Source organism: Eucalyptus grandis, chromosome 6 (assembly GCF_016545825.1).
Source record: "Eucalyptus grandis isolate ANBG69807.140 chromosome 6, ASM1654582v1, whole genome shotgun sequence".
Classification (NCBI taxonomy): domain Eukaryota; kingdom Viridiplantae; phylum Streptophyta; class Magnoliopsida; order Myrtales; family Myrtaceae; genus Eucalyptus; species Eucalyptus grandis.
The window spans coordinates 26,024,077-26,038,853 of NC_052617.1; positions in this window are offsets into that span (position 1 = coordinate 26,024,077).

Below are 14,777 nucleotides of genomic sequence, written 5' to 3' on the forward strand. Positions count from 1 at the left end.
CAAGTGTCCTTATTGCATATGAATGCTCACGTTAATTTAAGTGCCCTAGAGTCATGAAGAGCAATTCTTTCTTTACGCACTTGTATTCATTATACAACCCAAGTGAGTTTGTAATTTTACCCTCACATCAAAACAAAGCGAAGTTATTATAGCCTGAGCGCCAGTTGAAGATGAAGACTCAAGAGTCTAATAACGGTGCTTCGATTAAGCTTGCCAAGATCAGCTCTCAAGCAACAAGAATGAAAAAAAATAAGGGCATGAAAAAGCAGCGTGCCTGGTAAAAGCAAGGCCAATGCCCTCCAGTAAAAAAATACAGCCAAGAAAAAGTTGTTGTTGTGGTCCACAGAACCTCCATATGACAAGAAAGACTAGTGACAAATGCCGAGACAGTCACCAACTCTCACCCTCTTACATGTGAGCCAAGTCTACATCACATTCCCATTGTAAAAGTTTCTTCAGACTAGGGGCACTTCAATTAACGTGGGATTTCATATGTTTATAAGCATCGCTCGAAGAAGTACGAGCAAGACTATTCTATCTCTTTTTGTAGGACTCTTGACTTGCAAACACTGGGAGATGATCGTGCGGCACTTCGTTCATGAGCCTTGACCTCGACGGTCCCATTCGATGAGCTATTGACCAAGTCTTCATCACAATTTCAACAAAGACCTCTCACATTGGTAAAGTCGTATCATTTGCGAGAATACTCAAACCCCTGCTGACATGATGACAATGAGATAGTGTGGTCCTTATGAATCCTGCATCAATGGTCAGGATAGCCTTTTCCATGAGAGTGAGCGGAAAGTCCTTTCAGACTGAAAGTCCCTCATCTGGCATGCTTAAGACATCTACATTCTAAATAAAGGTTGTCTTTCAAAATCTTCCCCGGTGGAAATCAGATGATGCAAAATTGACAAAATTATCATGCATGAATCTCATTTGAACTCATAAATTTACATCATATACAATCATGTGTGCATACTGTGCAAATAGCATACATACTCTCAGAGAGCAGAGATATTGCCGGGTAAGCATATCCCTATCCACATTTGTCTTAAGGTACCTACCACTGTCTAGGTACTCTCTTCTTGACACTCGACCTGTTCGAGTTGTCCCCAGAGTATTGATACTTGTGACTGACCAAGTATCCCTTTATCGTTGAATACCTGCTGCTGTCTAGGTATCTCCATTGTTTTTTAGTACCGGCCACCGTTCGGGTACTCTCTTCTTGACACTCGACCTGTTCGAGTTGTCCCCAGAGTATTGATACTTGTGACTGACCAAGTATCCCTTTATCGTTGAATACCTGCTGCTATCTAGGTATCTCCATTGTTTTTAATACCGGCCACCGTTCGGATACTCCATTTTCCTGACACTCGACCTGTTCGAGTTGTCCCCAAAGTATTGATACTTGTGACTGATCAAGTATCCCTTTATCGTTGAATACCTACTGCTGTCAGAATATCCCCGCATCGTCAAATACCCACTGTTGTTCGGGTACTTCCTTTTCATGACACTCAACCTGCCCGAGTTGTCCCCAAATAATATAGCAGCTGTTCAAGCATTCCATTGCTTTGCTTGGCACCGCCGCCCAGGTATGCTTTCTTACACTTGGACTTGCTGGGTGGTCCCAGGTTGTATCATTAAATACTTGTGCTCATCCAAGTATTCCAGTACTTTGTACACCTGTGGCTATCCAGGTGTTCCACCCCTTTTAAGTGCCTGCGGCCATCCAGGTAAGCCTTGTGCTACATTCAAGTTACCAGGAGGTGAGAAACCTTCACGAATATCCCAGGTACGTCCTCGATATTCCCCTTTACCAGGAGGTGAGAGACCTTCACGAATATCTCAGGTACGCCCTCGATATTCCCAATTACCAGGAGGTGAGAGACCTTCATGAATATGCGGGGCATGTCCTCGATATTCCAATTACCAGGAGGTGAGAGACCTTCATGAATATCCAAGGTACGTCCTCGATATTCCAACTACCGGAGGTGAGAGACCTTCACAAATATCCAAGGTACGTCCTCGATATTCCCTTTACCGAGGTGAGAGACCTTCATGAATATGCGAGGCACGCCGTCGATATTTCCAATTACTAGGAGGTGAGAGACCTTCACGAATATCTCGGTACGCCCTCGATATTCCCATTTACCAGAGGTGAGAGACCTTCATGAATATGCGAGGCACGTCCTAAATATTCCCAATTACCGGAGGTGAGAGGCCTTCATGAATATCCAAGGTACATCCTCAATATTCCCATTTACCAGAGGTGAGAGACCTTCATGAATATGCGAGGCACGCCCTCGATATTCCCAATTACCGGAGGTGAGAGATCTTCACGAATATCTCGAGGTACGCCCTCGATATTCCCATTTACCAGGAGGTGAGAGACCTTCATGAATATGCGAGGCACGTCCTCAATATTCCCAATTACCAGGAGGTGAGAGACCTTCATGAGTATCCAAGGTACGTCCTCGATATTCCCCTTTACCAGGAGGTGAGAGACCTTCATGAATATCCCAGGTACGCCCTCGATATTCCCAATTACCAGGAGGTGAGAGACCTTCATGAATATCCAAGGTACGTCCTCGATATTCCCACTACCAGGAGGTACCCCTCCGATGCTTGTGATCATCCAGGTATCCTCCAAGAGTTTGTACTTGTGATCATCCAAGTACTATCTCCCAACAAATGAGATGCCCTGAGAAAGGTCGGTGCATCTCCCGTCAAGGCGACCGAAGAAAGGTTCGGGTCCTAGACAAACCATTGATTGTTTTGACAGGCGACCGAAGAATGGTTTGGGTCCTGGAGAAGCATCTCCCGTCAAGGCGACCAAAGAAAGGTTCGGGTCCTAGACAAACCATCGATTGTTTTAACAAAGGGCGACCGAAGAATGGTTCGGTCCCGGAGAAGCAATTTCTGTCACGGCGACCGAAGAATGGTTCGGGTTCGAGACAAACCACTGATTACTCCAATAGGCGACCGAAGAATGGTTCGGGTCTTGGAGGAGCAATCTCCCGTCAAGGCGACCGAAGAAAGGTTCGGGTCCTAGATAAACCACTGATTGTTTTAACAGGCGACCGAAGAATGGTTCGGGTCCTGGAGAAGCAATTTCCCGTCACGGCGACCGAAGAATGGTTCGAGTCCGAGACAAACCACTGATTACTCCAATAGGCGACCGAAGAATGGTTCGGGTCCTGGAGGAGCAATTCCCCGTCAAGGCGACCGAAGAAAGGTTCGGGTCCTAGACAAACCATTGATTGTTTTGACAGGCGATCGAAGAATGGTTCGGGTCCTGGAGAAGCATCTCCCGTCAAGGTGATCGAAGAAAGGTTCGGGTCCGAGACAAACCACTGATTGTTTTAACAGGCGACCGAAGAATGGTTCGGGTCCTGGAGAAGCAATTTCCCATCACGGCGACCGAAGAATGGTTCGGGTCCGAGACAAACCACTGGATTACTCAATAGGCGACCGAAGAATGGTTCGGGTCCCTGGAGGAGCAATTCCCCAAGGCGACCGAAGAAAGGTTCGGGTCCTAGACAAATCATTGATTGTTTTAACAGGCGACCGAAGAATGGTTCGAGCCCGGAAAAGCAACCTCTTCATATCACCGGGTAAGATGACGCCTTGATACTTGCCAAACTCGGGGTTCACACCCTATCTCACTCACTCCCGGTAAGTAACTACGTATCTTCTTATCTCGTCTTAGTATATGTAATGTTATAGTGCTCTTTTTGCATAGGATAATAGGTCCTAAGTAAAATATAATCTGTTATGCATGTATGGATCAAATTTAGGCATCCGTTTGTCTTTGAATACAACCTCTGCGAGCTCACCTTCAAAGAGGGGCAGCTGTTGACACCTAAAATTAGTTAGGTTTTATTTAGCTTTATTTAAATTTATTTTATTTTATTTTATCTTTTTCGAATAATAAATAAACAAATAACGAAAGAAAAAAGCAGAAAAACAGAAAAACAGAAAAAGCAGAAAAAGCAGCCCCCGCATGGGCCTTCGGCCCATCATCGCCTCAAGCCCGGCCCCTCCGCATCGTCTTCTTCCTCGCGCCACCGAAGAGCACGCGCAGCAGTGTGCGATGCCGAGAAGCATGAGCGGACGGTGGTCGGGTGCGGAGTAGAGGGGCAGGTGGTGTCGACGGGACGTGACCGGAGGCAGTGATGATGGCGGATGGGACGGCGGTCCAACCGGTGGGTCGAAGCCTCGCCGACCGGCCGCTCCCGCGCCTATAAATAGAAGGGAGCCACCGTCGACGAAGGACACACGGACGCCGAGAAGGATTAAAGGCTGCAGATCTCGAAACCTCCCACCGAGAGACTTCGGACGGGGGGCCGAGGACGAGCGGCCGAGATCCGAGAACTCGCGGCCGGAGACGAGGGGGAGAGATCCGAGTGGGTGGAGGCTGAGCACAGAGATCCCGGAGAGAGAGAGACGGAGCCAGATCGAGTCGCAGCCCTTGGACACCCCACTGAGAGACTTCAGGGGGGCCGAGGGTTCGCGGCCTCAGATCTGAGCCTCGCCGGAGGGGAGAGTAGAGAGAGAGACGCAGGCGGGGAAGGAATTCGCGTGGGTCTCGCCGTCGCTGTCTCTGCCCTCGTCGCGCCGTCACCGAGCAGGTATCGCGCTATCCCCGTCGCCGTCGCCATCCCCTCGCATAGCCCGATCATCTCCGCCCGCCGCCGTCTCCGCCGTCGTCGTCACTTTGGAGCTCCTCGGCGCCGCGGGAATCGCAAACCCTAGGGTTTGCGATTTTCCGTGTCGCGAAGCGGATCCGGACCCGGAAAATCGGGTAGGGTTCGCGGTTTGTGGGCGGCGGAGTCGGGTCGGGTGTTCGGGTCGGATCCGGGTAGGGTTTACGGGGAGTCGGGTCGCGGAGCGGCTGCTCGGGCCGGGTTGTCGGGTCGGGCCGGGTGTCCCTAAACACCCGGCCACGACGCCTGTTTCATTAAATAAAAAAGAAGAGAAAAAGCCGAAAAATCCGACTCGGGCCCGCAACGCGGCCCGTCCGCGTTGGGTCGCCGGCCCGGCCGGACCCAACCCGCGGATCCGACCCGGGCCGGTTTTGTTTTATTATTTTAATATAAAATAGTATTCTAATAAATAATAAATAAATAATTTATTTTCAAAAAAAAATAAAAAATGTTTTAATTTCCAGAAAATCAAAAATATTTAAAAATGTTGAAAAATGTTTTATTTTCTAAAAAAATCGAGAAAAATCAAAAATAATTTATCTTCCAAAAATATTTTGAAAAATATTAAAAAATATTTTATTTTCCGAAAAATCAAAAAAATCAAAAATATTCCATATTTTCCAAAAAATGCCAAAAATCCAAAAAAGCTAAAAATTCAGAAAAAGGCCAAAAAGACTTGTATTTTTCCAAAAGAGTACCCAAAAAACCCCAAAAAATCCCCTTTGTGTCCAAAAAATTAGAAAATGACTCAAAAAATGTTTTTCCTCCCAAAAATGCATGAAAAATCCCTCGAACATCCAAAAAACCTCAGAGTTTAAACAAGATTAGGTACCGAAAGGGCATTAGTGATTAACTAGTGTAATCAAGTCCCCGATCCTAATTTCTCTGGTTGCGCAGAGTGAGTATTTCTCCCGATACTTCACTTGGGTTTCTAATCAACCCACCCCAAATCGATTAGTGGCGACTCCATTTTAAAAATTGAATTACAGGTTAAAAACTTGAACCATTAAGTCGTGAATTGGTGGACTTGGGAGAGTCTGGGCTTAATAAATTCAGCCGTGCCATTAGCCTCCTTAGGCGCTCGTACCCGATTGTGGGCGCCGAAAAAAGAGAGGTCACGACAGACATGTCATCTTTTCCCTAGATGACCAATTTCAAATAGAAGTAGATTCCACATTCTCAATTGCTTTGATGGTTTTCAAAATACTCTTTTGAAACCAAGCACATTGTTGAGAAAAAGAATGTGCTTGCTGACTTCTTGTCAAGACCAAAGGCACCAACAGAAATCAACATGTACATAATGATGCATGCTTTCCATACTTTTCACAACAATGAAAAGTATAAGATTGAACGAATATGAAATTGGCTAAGCTGACAATACCCCTAGGAGATTGTCGAACAGATTCGGAATGACAGCATCACGAAAAACCTAGAAAATCTTATGTGGCAATGCCACACATATCTATTCAGACTTTATGGAGATTCAATTCTTTATCCATTTGGATTAAATTCCAGTTATCCATTCATACACCCTTTGATCTGGAAGGAAGATGACTTCCTTGATCAACTCCGATGGTTATTACAATACTTAATCAATAAGTACTTAATAACTATTGAAATTCTAACTAGAAGGTTCATTGCCAACCTAACTAGAATATTCGGGCTCGAACGGAACACTGAAAAGGAAAGTGATAAAAACCTTTTGACTTTCCTCAATTGGTTTTATCCTCTCACTCACTGGAAGCATCTCCTACTACAGGAATTGAGAACTGTTCAACCAGACCTAGAGATCCACATTGTTCTGTTCTTCCGACGACCATGGGCTTTTGTAATGGAGGAAGAGTCTGCATGATCTCCTTAAGTTCAGCAATTGTTTTAGTCTGAAATTTTCCCCAAGGTGGAGGATTCTTCTTTAGCATTGATTGCGTGGAATCAACAACTTTGCAATGTTTGAAACAAAATCTTTAAGATAATTAATTATCGCAAGAAATTGTTGAACTTGCTTTGTCGTGAAATTCTTTTAGGAAACTTTAGCAATCCCGAGCAATATGTGGCCCTCGATGGTATGTTCCTTTGTTAAGGTGCATACCAAGAAATTTGATTTTTGTCTAGGCAATATTCATCTTTTTTTGAGAAAGCATAATCCCATGTTCTTTTACAATGTTTGCAAACTGCCCAAGAAGTTGGCAATTAGATTCCTCATCAGAGCTGTAGAGCAAGATGTCACAATGTATACTTGCTATGCTTGACGAAGTGGTTGGAAAATTCAACACATGGCATTTTGGAATAAGGAAGGAGCTACCTTTAATCTAAAAGGAAGAACTTTCCATTGGAAATGTTGGTTTGTAATACTGTAACCTTTGTTTTGGGTCTCTTTAGGATGAATGCCCAATTGCCAAAATCTAGCTTTAAGATCGAATTTGGAGTAAATATGAGCTTTTGATAATCCAATAAAGAGGGAATTTCTGAAAGGTAGAAGGAATTTGTTATCTTGAAGGAAAATGTTAAGAGGCTGATAGTTTATTACCATTCGCATCTTTCCTCTGTTTTGCTCAACACACTTATTGACATAAAAAGTTTCACAAGCTCATTAAGAATTTGAAACTTCAATAAGGCCTTGTTGTAGCAGCTTTGAGCATTCCTTTTGAGCAGAAACCAAGTAGTCTGGCTTCATTTTCATATGACTTGCTTTGGTTGGATTGATATCTTCATTTTTTTAAAGGAAGGCCGACAAAGAATTATGGATTTTTCCATACAAGGATGAGAACATTTTTGAGAGAATTCAGAATGAGATTCTGAACATGATTCTAACAACTTATGTATGATTGGATCTAATAGATTCATTTGAATGGAAAAAAGTCTTTGGATATTGACGAATTTAGAGGATTGGTCTTTATACTTAAGACATTTTCTAGGAATGATACGAAGCTGAGAAATTTGAGTTATGATGTTCAAACCAATGATCAAATCTTTGTTAGGAAGACTGGATTTGAAGATTTTTGTGGTTATGGAACATTGGGGAAAAGCGGGCGATTCTTGGGGTGGTTTTTACATTTGTAGAAAAAGTATTTCTTGAGGCAAAATTAAAATATCGAATACGAAAGTCAATATTCTTCAGGAAGAACTTTAGTGTCTAAAATTGAAAAACTTGCACTAGTATCTACGAGAGTAATGACAGTGATGGGTTTGACAAACTTCGAGGTGAAGATTTTTACAGGAAAATAGGGGCAATGAATTTGGTTTGAAAATATGTCAAGATTTTGTTTTGAAGAAGTGAGGGATATGTGAAAAAGGTCTTCAGAATTTGAATCTGAATCAGTTTTCTCTAGGTGTTTGGTAACAAGGAATGACACATAGAGTTTGTTTAGATGGTTCTTCCTCCACAGAGAATAGAGATTCGATATCATCATTTTCAAGCGAAATACCAGTTTCAATCTCTATGTGATGTATCGGATGATTTTGACCTTTTCTTGCTTAGGGGCAGTTTTTGGCAAAATGACCATTTTGGTTGTAAATGAAGTATCAAGTTGATTTCTTGTGGTTTGAGCAATCTTTCCTTTTGCCTAGGAATCGCCATGTTTTTTTTTTTTCAGAAGTGCTTAGATTCATGCCTGGATTTCTTTATCCAGAATTTCTTAAAGTACTTCTTTTTTCTAGAAGACTTTCCGCAAGAACCATCACAGTCTCGTTTGGAGCATTTAATCTTTAGCTTTTGGCGAGAACATGCTCCATCAAGTTCTCTGTTGTTCGTGAGATAAGGTTGAACAATTTGGCGCTTTAAACATAAATCATCAAGGCACAAATGGATTTCTTGTTGTATCTCTCCCAAAGGAATGTCCACAATTCTCCTTTGTCTGTTGAGAAAAGATTTCTCAACCTGCTAAGATAATTCTTTGGGGATAGAAGTTAGAAAAACTTGCTTTAGGTTTGGATCAGCTCCAATACCATAGAAAAGTTTGAGCATTTCCCGATAATGTTTATCGAGATGTCTTTTCTGGAGAGAGCAGCATTTTCTTTCAAAAAATTCTCTGATTTTGAGCTCATGAAGGTTAGAAGGTTTTCCAATGAAAAAAATTGTATAGGAGGGTGATGGCATGGCTAAAGTAAGGTGAAAGTAGAAATTGAACTTGATCTTGTTCTATTACCAATTGCCACCAATGTTTGAGATTACCTGTAAACCTCGTGACAAAACCAAAAAGTACATCATATTTATCTTGATTGGTAAGAACTTGGGCATTTAACCAGGTGTAGAATTCTTCAAATCTTCTGGCCATTTTGAGTAGGGAATATTATCAACAATGAAAAACTGTTTGGAGGAGGTAGTCACATTCTAAGATGGATTGTTTAGTTGAACAACCTCTGGTTCAGAACGGTTGGATTCCATATATTGGTTTGGAGGGTCGGCCATGAATATTGATGAAATTATCGATACAATAGGGAAAGACTCAATGGTAGGGATTGAGAAGGATGAAGAGGATGAGAGGGATTCCGAATATGATCTAGTGTCAAAGTTGTTTGGAAAAACTGGTTCTGATGGAAATAGAATATGGCCTTTCAAAGTAACAGGATCAGGATGTTCTTCTTGATTACCCAGATCTCTTAGGAATGATTCTAATGGATTGGATAGCATCATTTGGTTTGGCTTTTCTTTTATAGCTATTAAGGATTCTTCAAGCATCTTCTCTTTTCCTTTTTCTTTCCTCATTCGATTCAGTTCTTTAAGGCGATTTCACATTTCTACCACATCAATCTTGTCATGTTTGGTGGGAGCTTCTGTGAGGGTAGCAAAGATAGATGTATTATGAGATGGTGGAGGAAGTGAATGCTCCATATGCAATGTAGTCGGAAATGGATCGAAATAATTGAATCTTCCTTCTTCAAGGAGTTGGATTTGCCTTTTGAGTTTTTCTATTTCCACCTTGGGGTTCTTGAGATGATGATATCCCAAATGTTGTCCTGATTCCAAGGCATGAATGAAGCTTTTTCTAGAAGTTCGAAAGCATTTTTCTAGTGGTTTCATTATATCTTCGAAGATCTCATTGCATATCCACAATTTTGGAATCAATTGTTTTGAACGTATTATTGTGTGCTAAAAGAGTCTCCGATTGCCAATTCAAGACAGCTTCAGCAACACGAATCCTTATTTGTCTTCCATGTTCATCCACATCGGTGGGGCAGGTACTTTGGGAGTATGTTGATATCTACCTTGTGGATTGATGGACTCTTCTAGGGTAGGGAATGACAGTTTTGAACTTTTTCAAATAAGAGGAGGAAAATCTGTCTCTTGGAACATAGCGGTGGAGGAATTAGGTGGTACCTCTTTTGGAGCTTCAGGTGAGTAACAATGTCTTTTTGCCCACTCGAGATTGGCTTATAGAATGGGGAAATAACAGGTTTTTTGTGAGAAGGAGGTGGTGTTGGTGGCGAGGCTGGGAATGTGAAAGGTGGCTTTGTGAACTCTGGTGGTGAAGTTGGAGCATAAGAAACCACGAATTGGAATTTATCACTTTCACCAAGAGTATCAACGGAGGAATCTCCGTTAAAGTACCTTTAGCACATAGTGTCCTTTGGCATCTTGGGTTTTCGACAGGGTCTTGCATTTGGGTCTACTTTGTCATGGGAGTTTGTATAGTATGAACACTAGCAAAAGGGGTCCAAAAAATAGTGATCATATCGGTCTTTATAGTAATGGACAGGGTTTCTATCACTCTGAAAGTATTGAACAAGCCTTTTGAGATCTAATTCGGAAATAGACTCAGAAACACATGGTTCAATCATGAACAAGGTCTAGAAGATAGAAGGATTTTGGCCTCGTTTGGTTTGGCTTTGGGATTCTAAAGTCCCTTGGCCAAATGCAAACGCGTTTGGTTCGATTTTTTAGGCGACTTTGGTAAGATGCAATTGCATCTCTAAAAGACTCTAAGAGCCCTTAGTCCAAAGCAAGTCTGGAGGTCCTTTGGGAATTTGCATTTTCGGAATGCAAGTTCTGGTTACTATTCATCTTCTCCATAACCACCGCACGGAGAAGTCGATTGGAGGCCGGCGGTCGATAGATGCATTCGCCATAGTTTCAGCATTACGGCAAACCCGTGTCAAATATATAGCGAATTTGGGCGCTCTAGCCAAAACGAATCTATTTCAGCTATTACCTTCTCCATTACTATGTTCTCATACGCAAGGATACCCCCGTTAGCCGGCTATTGTAGCAAATTCTATGTGTTCTTCATCGCTATACCAATGAACAATTTCTTATTTTTTCCGTGGATATCAAACTCGTGGGTACCACAAACAACCACAGGACCACTATTGGCCCAGCGAATGAACACCTAATAATAAAAACGGAAAAGCCGTCAACTCATAAGACAGTGATGTAAACACGGATCGAGTTTGCATCAACTCTTTGTCCTTGAGCTTTAAGCGTTTTTGCCATATTTGATTTGCAGGGTTAAATGATGAGTCGGCAGGGCTTTCCAAGTTGGACTCCACACCATCGTTTCCATAACCACCGCACGGAGAAGTCGATCGGAGGCCAACAATTGTCGGCCAAAGGGTCGTGTGTGCCGGCGACGCGTTGGCGATCGCCGCTTGAGGGTTGCCCGACCTCGGCGACTGTCGCCGGACCTCAGGTGATGCCTTGGTCGCCTGACCCTAGAGACCGTCCGGGGGCCAGATTTGGGCATCCAGCCGCTAGATCCAACGGTTCGGCCGCCAGATTCGGTGGTCTGGTGGCTAGACTTAAAAAAAAAATTATTTATTTTGTTTTTAATTTAATAAAAGTTTTTACAAACGCAAATTTTACCAAACAGTATTTTGGCCAAAATTGTTTCTCAATACACTTTATAATTACAATTCACCAGATGCTATTTGCATTTTGAAAAACTCTCTTCACCCAAAGGTATTTGCATTTTGCAAATGCATTCCCCAAAAACCGAATCAAACGGGCCATTTCTTCATTTTCTTTGCCAAATTTGATGGCTACAATGCCATCTTTCTTCCTCACGAATTCGGAGTTTGAGGATTGAAGTGGCTTGTTATTTTGATGTAGCTTTTCATAGTTGGTAATTCAGGTTTCGAAAAGGAGCTTGGCCAACTTTTCTCTTGGGATTTGTTTGGAAACATGAATGCAGGATGCTAGGTCATTCTACATAGAAATGAATAGAGCATCTTCATTCCCATTTTGGAAATTCAAATCAAGAGCATGGTTTTGCACTCGATAAACCATTTGATAGTGCAATATTGCTGTAATAGAGTTAGTGGTCTGGGGAGCTCTAATGGGCTGGATCTGGACTTTTAGAAAAGAGAGTAACTAAGGGTCTGAAAGAGCGATATTGAAGTTTGGATATAATGTTACAAAGATTGTTTCAACATTTAAAGTGGTTTGGACGATACCAATACATGCATGCTAGTATTCTAGGAACTGAGTATCTAATAAGGCTATTCTAGCCACGACTGGCAAGCCTTTATGACCGTGAAAGGTGAGAGCAAGACGAACATCTTCATAATGGACATGAGAGTATCCTTGTTGAGTCCACTGCTTGGAAAATTCTGGTGGAATTTGAAGAGTAACAAAATACTCATTTTCAGTGGTTGGAATGGGATGTTGATTGAACTTGGAGGATTGGACGTATTCTTTTACTTCCTTTGGGGTTTGGCGGATGAGCTATCGAATGGAGTGGATGTTGGAAATTAATCCAGAGAACACAAACTGTTTGTTGTAATCAGAACATGAAATTTGGAGGTGAGATACAGATATCCGAATCTCTTTAAGGTGATTAGTTCCTACTAATGGTGCTCCGCAGATTCACGAACTATGCCTCCTAAGATACAACACCTCGAACATGTTTGGATTAGCACTATACAAATAGGACTCAGTCGAACCGTTCAATTGAACCAGTACACTCAGAAAAATCAGAAGAGTAGAAAAGTATATCAAAGCCATTTTGGAATCGAGTCAGAAAAACCAAAATCGAAAAATCGTAATGAAACTTTATGCTCCAATCTATTTATAGAGATTTTTAGTTTATGTATAGAAGAGATGCATGAATTAAATAGACGCATATATCCACGAAATTCATGAATCAAGAGATACATGAATTCAAGAGATTTGTGAATTCTAGAAATACATGAACTAAAAGATACATGAATCTAGGAAATTCATGAATTCAATAGATATGTGAACATAAAAGTTTAGGAAATTCATGAATCCAAAAGAGATACGTGAACAGAAAAGACGTATCTTAATTTATTGGCTTTCGTTGATCCATTAACCATAATTATAACTATAATTATAATAGTGGATGGGAGAAATGATGAGGTAGGTTTAGTAAAAGCATAATAAGGGTTCATAAGTGGGAGTTGAGTTTTAGAGATTTTGGTTTTATCACTAAGAGATACTTCATAAAGATAGTTGATCTTGGAGACATTTGACATACGAAAATCTGAAAGAGGTGAGGAGGATGGGGATGAAGTAAGAGTAACCAAAGCTTCTAATATCTCGAGTTCAGTCATAATGTGAAGAGATCTTCTCAGCATTGGATTCACCTACTAAATGCATGGAACATATCTTATTACAAACGAAACCATGGCTCTGATACCATGAATGGACCTAGGCTTAGAAACCAGAGAAGACGAAGTTAGTTTCCTATAGGTATGCCTTCCCACTATGGGCAAACCTCTCGTTCAAACCTTTCAGGGACAGCCTTTTAGCAGAAAACTACTCTGACTTTTAGTTCAAAGCCTAGAGACATTCAGAGATGCAAATATTGTAACGCTTCTAATTACTTGAATTGCATTTCTCAGAGAATCCTACTAGGCTGAAGAAGAAGAAGAAGAAGAAGAAGAAGAAGAAGAAGTGTTTAGAAATATATTTAGAGTTTAACAAAACACTCATTTTACTTCAATGGACTTTGTCTAACACATTACAATCTCCTTGCCTTTTATAGGCATTAGGAGGCAACAAACAAATAAGGACCAAGCTCACAGGTCCTAAAACAAATAGAGGCTTCGGAAAATCTGATTATGAATTATTTTTGGTGATATGAATAGTGACAATGAACAGTGATTTCCCTAGCCTATTGCTATAGTAACTTACTACAATGATTTGTTACAATCGGCGATCTCTTCCGTCACGAGCATTGTAGTTGTAGTTTGAATCATCAGAACAATGCATTTCTGCCGGAAGATGTTCTTCATATTTTTGCTCAAGTTCCACAAGTTGTTCATAAGAGGGAGTTCAAGTATTCCATATGTTTGCCTCGTTTGACGAAGATGCTTCTTAATGATTCCTAGAGGATCCTGAAGTGTCAGTAGGCATGTTTGGTTGAGGCCAATTGGAGGGTTAAGCATAGTAAGATGTGTCCATTCCTAGAGATAAGGACAATGGTCCTTAATCATAGGGATCTTGAGATAAAGGGCCCCCATTGTACATAGGGGTCTTGAGATGATTGTGCAAGGTCATTTGTATTTGTCATTTCTTGCTCATGTGATGGGGTTGTCCTCGCAGCATGTCTGAATTTCTCGAGTGCTTCTTTGGCTTCTGGTGTAAGGCTATAATGATCTCATGCAGTGTGTACATTATAATTCCATACATCTTCAAGAATGGTCTTGTTCTCTTGGTACAAAACTCTTTAGAGTTCTCGGTACTAGTGTTCACAGCAATTGACAGGGCCTGGAAAGGTTTTGTAAATGCGAGCTTCCTTAAGGTGCGGTTGAGGTTTGTTGGATGTAGTTCCTATGCTTTGTGGAGCATTAATAATGATACCATTATTTTTTACACAAAAGCCCATGGTCGTCGGAAGAACAGAACAATGTGGATCTCTAGGTCTGATTGGACAGTTCTCAGTTCATACTGTAAGAGATGCTTCTAGTGAGTGGGAGGATAAACCCAAGGTTTTTATTACTTTCCTAGTTTTTGGATGAACGAGTATGAAATCATCTTTTGAGTATTCTTTCCAAAACTACAGTCATCTTTTCATTTGTTTTCTATAGAGACCCTGGAGATATATTAGAATTGCTACCTAGTATTCTCATTTGAGATTTTGTTGTATCCTGGATGATATTTGCCGATAA